Source organism: Alosa sapidissima, chromosome 2 (assembly GCF_018492685.1).
Source record: "Alosa sapidissima isolate fAloSap1 chromosome 2, fAloSap1.pri, whole genome shotgun sequence".
NCBI classification, from domain to species: Eukaryota; Metazoa; Chordata; class Actinopteri; order Clupeiformes; family Clupeidae; genus Alosa; species Alosa sapidissima.
Window position 1 is genome coordinate 11,442,177 of NC_055958.1, and position 9,149 is coordinate 11,451,325.

General features: G+C 48.2%; 1 protein-coding gene across 1 annotated transcript in view; it reads right to left on the reverse strand.

Moving 5' to 3' along the window:
• Window positions 1-9,149, reverse strand: part of si:dkey-91i10.2 (uncharacterized protein LOC555224 homolog) — a 71,985-nt gene that overhangs the window by 52,443 nt on the left and 10,393 nt on the right. The gene's annotated exons all lie outside the window — the stretch shown is intronic.

Genomic DNA, 9,149 nt, shown 5'->3' on the forward strand with positions numbered 1-9,149 from the left:
TCTCTCCTCACCTTCAGAAATAACACAAAGATCTTAAGCCTCTTGTTCAAAACCAGGGCTAGTCTCTCCTCACCATTAGAAATAACACAAAGATCTTGAGTCTCTTGGTCAGAACCAGAGCCCGTCCACGGTCCAGTCCTGGGGTCTGTGGTTCCCACCTGAAAGACAGAGACGGAGACGGAGGCCGCGCGTGTCTGGACATGAGAGCGCTAAATCACCGCAGCTCAGGGCTCATCTCCATCTCTACAGGCGTCGTCTGACACGGCGGCCAGATTAGTATGGAGATTGCTCTCCAGAGGGGCTGAAGGCTGAAGACCCCCTCATCTCTTGTCTCACCTTGGCATATTTCATTGGCTCTAAAACATCAGATGTGAAGGACTGACTACTGAACACTGTAACAGTGGTGTTATGCACATTTATATCATTCCTACGGCAAGGGCTTACACTCCTATAAAACGACAGTTATAGTGGCAGCAGCAGCAGCATCAGGGGTAGTCTGAGTAGTAGATATAGCACGGCTACTTTTTATACTGGTCCTAATAGTGGCATTAGTACTTAGTTAGTAGTAATAGTACTATTGTAATAGTAGTAGTAGTAATAGTAATAGTGCTATTATGATAGTGATAGTAGTAGTAGTAGTTGTTGCTAATAGTAGTAGTAGTAGTAGTAGTAGTAGTAGTAGTAGTACTAGTAGTAATAGTGCTATTATGATAGTGATAGTAGTAGTAGTAGTTGTTGTTGTAATACTAGTAGTAGTAGTAGTAGTAGTAGTAGTAGTGCTATTATGATAGTGATAGTAGTAGTAGTAGTAGTTGTTGCTAATAGTAGCATCATGAACAGTAGTAATAGAAGAGGTGGTGGTAGTGTGGTGGCTAAGAACCTGCGCTAGCATGTAGTATCCAGAGAAGTTATGGCTGCCACCGTTGTGCCCTTGGGCAAGACACCTAACCCTGAGTTGCTCTGGAGACACTGGCCCTTGTAATAATGACATAGTGAAAGTCTCTTTGGATAAAAGCATCAGACAAATGAATAAGTATGAGAAGCATTTGATCTTTTACATTCTAGCTCAGTCACACACCGTCTAGAGTTGAACTCCACAGCCGTGCAGGAGGGGGGGGGGGGGGGGGGGGGGTTTCAAAGCCCAGGCCGTGGTGGGGTGATGGGTCAACGGCCGGGTCACCCCCTGACCCATATTCTCCATCTTTACCCCCTGCACCACCCCACCAGCCAAACGAGCTGCATGCACAGGCACCCCGTTGTGTTCACCTAATACCCCCCTACCTTTCAGCAGCATTCTATAGCATTCATGGGGGGTTACAATGACCAACCCACAGAGGGGAACAATGCATTATTTGTGACTCCACTGTGGGGGCATGTTTGTCTAATGGGTCACAGAGTGTGTGTGTGTGCGTGATTCTGCGTGTGAGAGTGTGTGTATGTGTGTGTGTGTCAGTGTGTGTGTGTGTGTGAGTGTGTGTGTGTGTGTGGGTTGTGAAGGTGTAGCGATGGCCTAAACTGTGCGCTGATGTAGCTGTAAACACAGCATGGGTATGTTCTGGGTTGTAAAGATGTTCGTGTTTATTTGGCTGGGGGTCCAGGCTCCAGGGCTGGCGGCCTGAATGCCATTGTGCAGCACAATGCTGGACTTTGATGAGCGATGTGGAGGAGAGACACAATCGACTGGACAATCGCAGAGACAAAGGCACAAAAGAGCACACTGACACACAAACACTGGCACTGGGAGGGAGGCACACACACACACACACAGCTCAGTTTACACTGCTGGTAGGGGCTTTTATACTATTAAACATGTCTGTGATGGTTCGGTTTCATTAAACCTGCTAAAAGACACACTCACATCTTTCTCTCTCTCTCTCTCTCTCTCTCTCTCTCACACACACACACACACACACACGCACACACACTCAAACACACCCACACACACATACACACAGCCTACCTTATTCTGGTGGTGCTTTGAGAGCTTAGCCTTTAGACAGTCAATACCTTTTTCTTTGCTATGAGCAAACCTACATGTATGTGAGTAATGGTAGCCTAGCAACACACACAAACACAGTATCAGTTACACAAACACACACACACACACACACACAAGAATAACAGGATGATGCAGGAAGAATAACAGGATGTTGACCCATATAAGTCCCCGTACACAGGTGGTTCTGCACCATCAATTCTGTGTCCCCCAACACACACATCCCTCCACTGTAGCATACTGTATACTCACAACCTCCACACTCCTCCACAACATATAGACCAGACCGTATGTAGGTCAAAGACACAGGGAGAGCAGTGCTCTCAAGCTGGCACATCCACACACAGTTAAAGGAATACACCCAACTTGCTGAGAAATTGGCTAAGTTTGCTGGCAACTCCAGATGTCGTTCAGAGGATACATCCGCCTCTCCACTGTCTGTGTGCAGGTAGCAGTAGCCACGGTTACGGTTTGTTTTGGCATTCCAATTAAACTATTACGATTGAAAATGTGTGCCATCTGTTTACATGGTGTACGGTCTATTCCGATCAGGTGCTCTCAAGCGCTTGAATCCATCGGAATAGGAACGGAGTACAACACCTCTTTCACTACGATTGAATTTTGATTGGATCAGCCATTTCTATTCCGATTGAGGTGTACATATGAGAATTTTCATTCCGATTAAGCTGTTACATCGTTTATAATCGGATTATAAGTGTCCATGTAAATGTGGCTAGTGCTTTGAGACACAAGAGAATGTAGTGCCGAGTAGAAACATTGTTGTGTCCCATTCTGCTTTTTTTATTTATACACAAACATAAATACATAAGTCACAACGTGTAAATAAAAATATTTTGGAGTTTGAAAGTCTATTGTCACTTTTGAAAGTTAGGCATAACTCACTTCCAGCGAATTATGCTAAGATAGGCTCCACACACACACAAACACAGACACAGACACACATACACACACACACAAAATGACATTACAAGGTATCATTTCCAGAGGAAGAAGGAAGGTATCCCTCTTCTCACATTTATGTCAGAGGCAGAGTCATTTTAGCACAGCAGTGCCTGTCTACCATACAACACACACACACACACAGATACTGTATGTGCATGCACACAGACGAGAGGCGTTTGCGTCATGCTGTGCTAGGAGAGAGATTTCACGCACCACTCGTTGGCCACGCTGTCATGGGGGGGGGGGGGGGGCAGCCTGGGATGTGTCCCATATTCTTCCTCTAAGGAGAAATATCATACACAGAGGAAAGCATAGTCGTGTGTGATGCGTGCTGTGTGTGTGTGTGTGAGTGTGTGAGTGTGTGTGTGTGTGTGTGTGTGTGTGTGTGTGTGTGTGTGTACGCAAGGGACTGGTGGTGGTAGTGCGTGATGGCGGGCAGATGTTGCATCGACGCCTTGGTGCGGTGTGTTAGAGGCTTGTGTTTCTACACCACAATATCTCACCGTTTGTGTGTGTGTGTGTGTCTGTTTCTAAACCGCACGATCACATTTCCTACACTACCTCATGCACCTCATCCTGTTACACTGACGTGCGATCTCCACGGTTACGTCAGTGAAGACGACCTTGATCTGCATTCTGGAGGGCAAACACACGTTGGATCACAGCAAAATTAGAGTGAGTGTCATGCTTGCATCATGCATCATGGCACATTCTGTATTTCTGTGTGCTTCTACTTTTGTTCCTCCTTTAACAACCTTACTGTATATTGTTACTGTTTTGTGTTCAGTGTAATACGCTGTAGCATGTAGTATGGAGGTACTCTAAAATTGCATTTCAATCTCATACTGTGTAATGACATTATGAAGCTGTAACATGTAAGGCTTTAACCTTGAAGGTAAGCCCCTCACAGGGTACAAACATGGCAGGTCTACGCCAGATCAGAGCCACACCGGGGCCAGATCCCAATCGATGTCACATACAGTATATGCTCTATCTGGTTCAGTGTATCTGACCTAAGATGGAGCCATGCTCAAGGTCACTAGGTTTATTCTCACCATGTGCCAGATGTCTGATAAATGCACATATTTATATAGATGTGTGATGTGTGTAGGGTGATGTGTGTAGGGTGGTGTGTGTAGGGTGGTGTGTGTAGGGTGGTGTGTGTAGGGTGGTGTGTGTAGGGTGATGTGTGTAGGGTGATGTGTGTAGGGTGGTGTGGGTGTGTGTAGGGTGATGTGTGTAGGGTGGTGTGTGTAGGGTGGTGTGTGTAGGGTGGTGTGTGTAGGGTGGTGTGTGTAGGGTGTAGGGTGGTGTGTGTAGGGTGGTGTGTGTAGGGTGTAGGGTGGTGTGTGTGTAGGGTGGTGTGTGTGTAGGGTGGTGTGTGTAGGGTGGTGTGTGGTGTGTGTAGGGTGGTGTGTGTAGGGTGATGTGTGGTGTGTGTAGGGTGGTGTGTGTGTAGGGTGGTGTGTGTAGGGTGGTGTGTGTAGGGTGGTGTGTGGTGTGTGTAGGGTGGTGTGTGTAGGGTGGTGTGTGTGGGGTGGTGTGTGTAGGGTGGTGTGTGGTGTGTGTAGGGTGGTGTGTGTAGGGTGATGTGTGGTGTGTGTAGGGTGGTGTGTGTAGGGTGGTGTGTGTAGGGTGGTGTGTGGTGTGTGTAGGGTGGTGTGTGTAGGGTGATGTGGTGTGTGTGTAGGGTGGTGTGTGTAGGGTGTGTGTAGGGTGGTGTGTGTAGGGTGGTGTGTGGTGTGTGTAGGGTGGTGTGTGTAGGGTGATGTGTGGTGTGTGTAGGGTGGTGTGTGTGTAGGGTGGTGTGTGTAGGGTGGTGTGTGTAGGGTGGTGTGTGGTGTGTGTAGGGTGGTGTGTGTAGGGTGTGTGTAGGGTGGTGTGTGTAGGGTGGTGTGTGTAGGGTGGTGTGTGTAGGGTGGTGTGTGTGTAGGGTGGTGTGTGTAGGGTGGTGTGTGTAGGGTGGTGTGTGTGTAGGGTGGTGTGTGTGTAGGGTGGTGTGTGTAGGGTGGTGTGTGTAGGGTGGTGTGTGTGTAGGGTGGTGTGTGTAGGGTGATGTGTGTAGGGTGTGTGTAGGGTGGTGTGTGTGTTGGGTGGTGTGTGTAGGGTGGTGTGTGTGTTGGGTGGTGTGTGTAGGGTGGTGTGTGTAGGGTGGTGTGTGTAGGGTGGTGTGTGTGGGGTGGTGTGTGTAGGGTGGTGTGTGTAGGGTGGTGTGTGTAGGGTGGTGTGTGTAGGGTGGTGTGTGTGTAGGGTGGTGTGTGTGTAGGGTGGTGTGTGTAGGGTGATGTGTGTAGGGTGGTGTGTGTGTAGGGTGGTGTGTGTAGGGTGATGTGTGTAGGGTGTGTGTAGGGTGGTGTGTGTGTTGGGTGGTGTGTGTAGGGTGGTGTGTGTGTAGGGTGGTGTGTGTAGGGTGGTGTGTGTAGGGTGTGTGTAGGGTGGTGTGTGTAGGGTGGTGTGTGTAGGGTGGTGTGTGTAGGGTGGTGTGTGTGTAGGGTGATGTGTGTAGGGTGATGTGTGTGGCTAAGGACTCCTGGGGAGGTCGCTGATACAGTCTGTGTTTGGGAGAACACACTGGGAACTCATGGCAGTAAACACTCTGTGGGTTTAAAACCGAGCGATGCTCAGTGGTTAGACTGGGTGCACACACACACACACACACACACACACACACACACAGACACCACACTGACCTCCAGTGAAGGTCACCAAAGAACCACACAGCATGACAGAATCGATCTCTCTCACCCACCACAAACAGCATCACACACACACCCCCACCACAAACAGCATCACACACACACACACACACACAAACAAATATGTATACTATTTTTATCTCCCTCACACTCTTCCACACAGCACAACCAGCAGCCCTGTTGCCTGAATCAACCCAAACGACCTAATTATGTGCATTCCATGAAAACAATGATGCGAATTAGAACAAAGGTTATAATGTCAGTGTTTACATAACATTTCTGTGCCTCTCTGAGAGCCTCTCAGCCCACTGACTGACCCACATCTGACCAATGCATAGCTGCAGTATGCATGCCCGTTCCTCACATGACACCAATACGACCTAATTATTTGTGTTCCATTAGTGTGACATCAGGGGTTTGATCCGTGTATCGGCTGGCTGGGAATATTAAGAGGGACATGGGGGTGATAGTGTCGCTTATGTAAGGTTAATAAGTTCATGTGGTCGGACTCGGAGCGGAATATTCCCTGGTCGGAACACCGGCTCTGGGTCTTCCAGCTGGGATCGGAGGCCGGAGACTCCTGATTAAACGTTCCCCCTGTAGCGGGAGAGGGCTAATGTAATCATATCCACTGTACCACACACACACACACACACACACACACACACACACACACGCACACGCACACACACACACAGTACATCAAATCAGGAAGCCTTTTTTTTCCCTGACGCCGATGCTTGCATTTGCTGTGAAATCCAATTTCCTCAATCGTTCTCCCTCTCTGCGGAGAATCCATACGGCAGTTTGAGCTCTTCTCCTACGCTAGCGCGAAAACAACTCCAGCTGCCTCTACGCCGAATGTGCCTCGCGTTTGTTTCCGGGAGTCCACTGACAGAACTCCTGCTGTCATTTTTAACAAGAGTTTGTTTACTAGGAACACACACTGACACACACCATCACAGACACACACACACACACACACACCATCACTTTCACTCCACAGTGCCAGTAACAGGCGTGGTGTGGCTGCCACAGTTACCACGGAATCCACTGCCATTCGGCCATCAATCATATTAGTGGTGGAGCTCAGTACATATGACAAGGTCAGTGGCTCTGCATGCAACATGGAAGAGCATCATGATGAGGCCCTGATTGGAGAAAAGGAGACACACACACACACACACACACACAAACACACACACACACACACACACATACACACAAACAAACACACACGCACACACACATACACACAAACACACACAAACAAACACACACATGCACACACACACATGCACACACACACATGCACATACACACACAGAAGCTGATTTACACGTTACATAATACAAAAGAGAGAGCATCTTTCCCTGAAAATGTATTCCCTTGACTTCACTCTCTCTCTCTCTCTCCATCTTTCTATCCCTCTGTCATAGACACACACACACACACACACACCATTCAAGGCCGAAGCAAGCAGCCAGACTGACAGATTATCATGGAAAAATCCATTGCGGCATTGAAACTCATTCTCTCATTCAAACAAACACACACACACACACACACACACACACATCTTGCTCAGTCACACACACACTTGTGTGGTGAAAAGCAAACCCATGTTGAATGTATCATCTGTAGGATAATAAATGCCACTAGCCGCGTAGGCTCAGCTCAGAGACAAGCCTCAGGCCTCAGAGATCTCCTGCGCTTCACAAGGACCCGCCAGCGCACTGAGATCAATACTTCAATATTTTCCACTCTTCCTTCTCTCTGTGTGCTCTCTCTCTATCACTCTCTCCTTGTCTGGTTTCCCCCATACTCCCCCCCATCTTTTCTTTTATTTCATCTCTAAATTCTCCCACCTCCTCTAACTGTCCTTCCCACTGTCCTCTCTCTCTCCATCTCCATCTGTCCATTTCCTCCTCCTCTCCTCCCTTTCCTTTTTCTCCACCCTCCCTCCATCCTCTGTAAACAGAGATGGTGGTGGAGGAAGAAGCGAACCCAACCGGGAATAACACCGTGATGGACAGGTGTTTGTGAGTGCAGGAGGAGGCGAAAGCAGCCAGACAATAGAAAACTCCGGAAACAGTACAAAATAAAAGCCCCTTGCTCATATGCATTCAGATGAAGTCATGTTTGTGGGAGCTGCAGGGGAGGAGCTGAGCGCAGGCTCCTTCTGACGGGCCTATATTTACACAACAGAGGGGCTTAAGAGGCCCTTTAGCTGGAAAAAAATCAAACACACTGACTGGCCATTATGGGGAGGAATATTCAGAGCGTTAGAGTGGTCCTCGCCTTGAGAAGAGAAGAGAGGAGGGCAGAGAGAGAGAAACAGGGAGAGGAGGAGGAGAGGAGGGCAGAGAGAGAGAAACAGGGAGAGGAGGAGGAGAGGAGTAGCCTGGCGAACCAGACCCACATCAAGATGCTGCCGCTAGGGGCGCGTCTAGATTTCTAGGCTAGGAGAGGAGGGCACAGAGAGAGAAACATGGAGAGGAGAAGAGAGGAGGAGGAGAGGAGGGCAGAGAGAGAGAAACAGGGAGAGGAGAAGAGATGAGGAGGAGAGGAGGGCAGAGAGAGAGAAACAGGGAGAGGAGAAGAGATGAGGAGGAGATGAGGGCAAAGAGAGAGAAACAGGGAGAGAAGAGATGAGGGCAGAGAGAGAGAAACGGGGAGAGAAGAGAGGAGGGCAAAGAGAGAGAAACGGGGAGAGAAAAAAGAAGAGAGAAAAATGGATGGGAAAGGGACTGATAACCAGAGAGTAGATCTGATGAGATGAGAGGAGAGGGAGAGAAGATGAGGGACACAGAAAAAGAGTTGCAAAGGGAAAGGAAAGGATGACAAAGGAGAGAGAAGAGAGGAGGAGAAGAGTGAAGAGCGGAGAGGAGGAGCTTTGTCCATCTCTCGGCCACTGCTCCCATTAGCAAATGAATGTTTGTCCATAAACCGTCTGTCAATGCTGTGAGCCTGCTAGCACTCCCTGGCCATGCTCGCCACTCTTTCATTGAGCTCATGTGGTCAATAAAACACTCCTGTTATGCTTGGAGGTGCCTGGAACTCACATCAATGCATGTCTCCTACTGTAACTAAGGCTTAGACCTTGGGTTTCGGTCAGTTTACTGGACCAACGTACTGGACAAATGCTTTTCCTCTTTATAAACAGGTATGGTGCAGCCTTCTGAAGTGCTTCAGCTTAAGTGGGCGTAGGCCTACTTGAATTTAGGAGGACCATAATTCAGAATTCTACTCTAAACTCAAATCTACTCTCAGTCAGTTTTATTCAAAGCGATTGAAACAATGCATGCAAGGGAGTAGACGCTCAAGGCAAATATAAGACCATGAACAAAAACGCCATTTTGCTCTCACACGCTTCAGATTCACTGGCTTCAAATGCTAGAAAGCAGAAAGGAAAGTGAGCAGGGTGCACAATGCTAAATACCTGTGAGAGATCTAGACATTTTATTCTTAACCAAAGGGGTTAAAGGATTAAA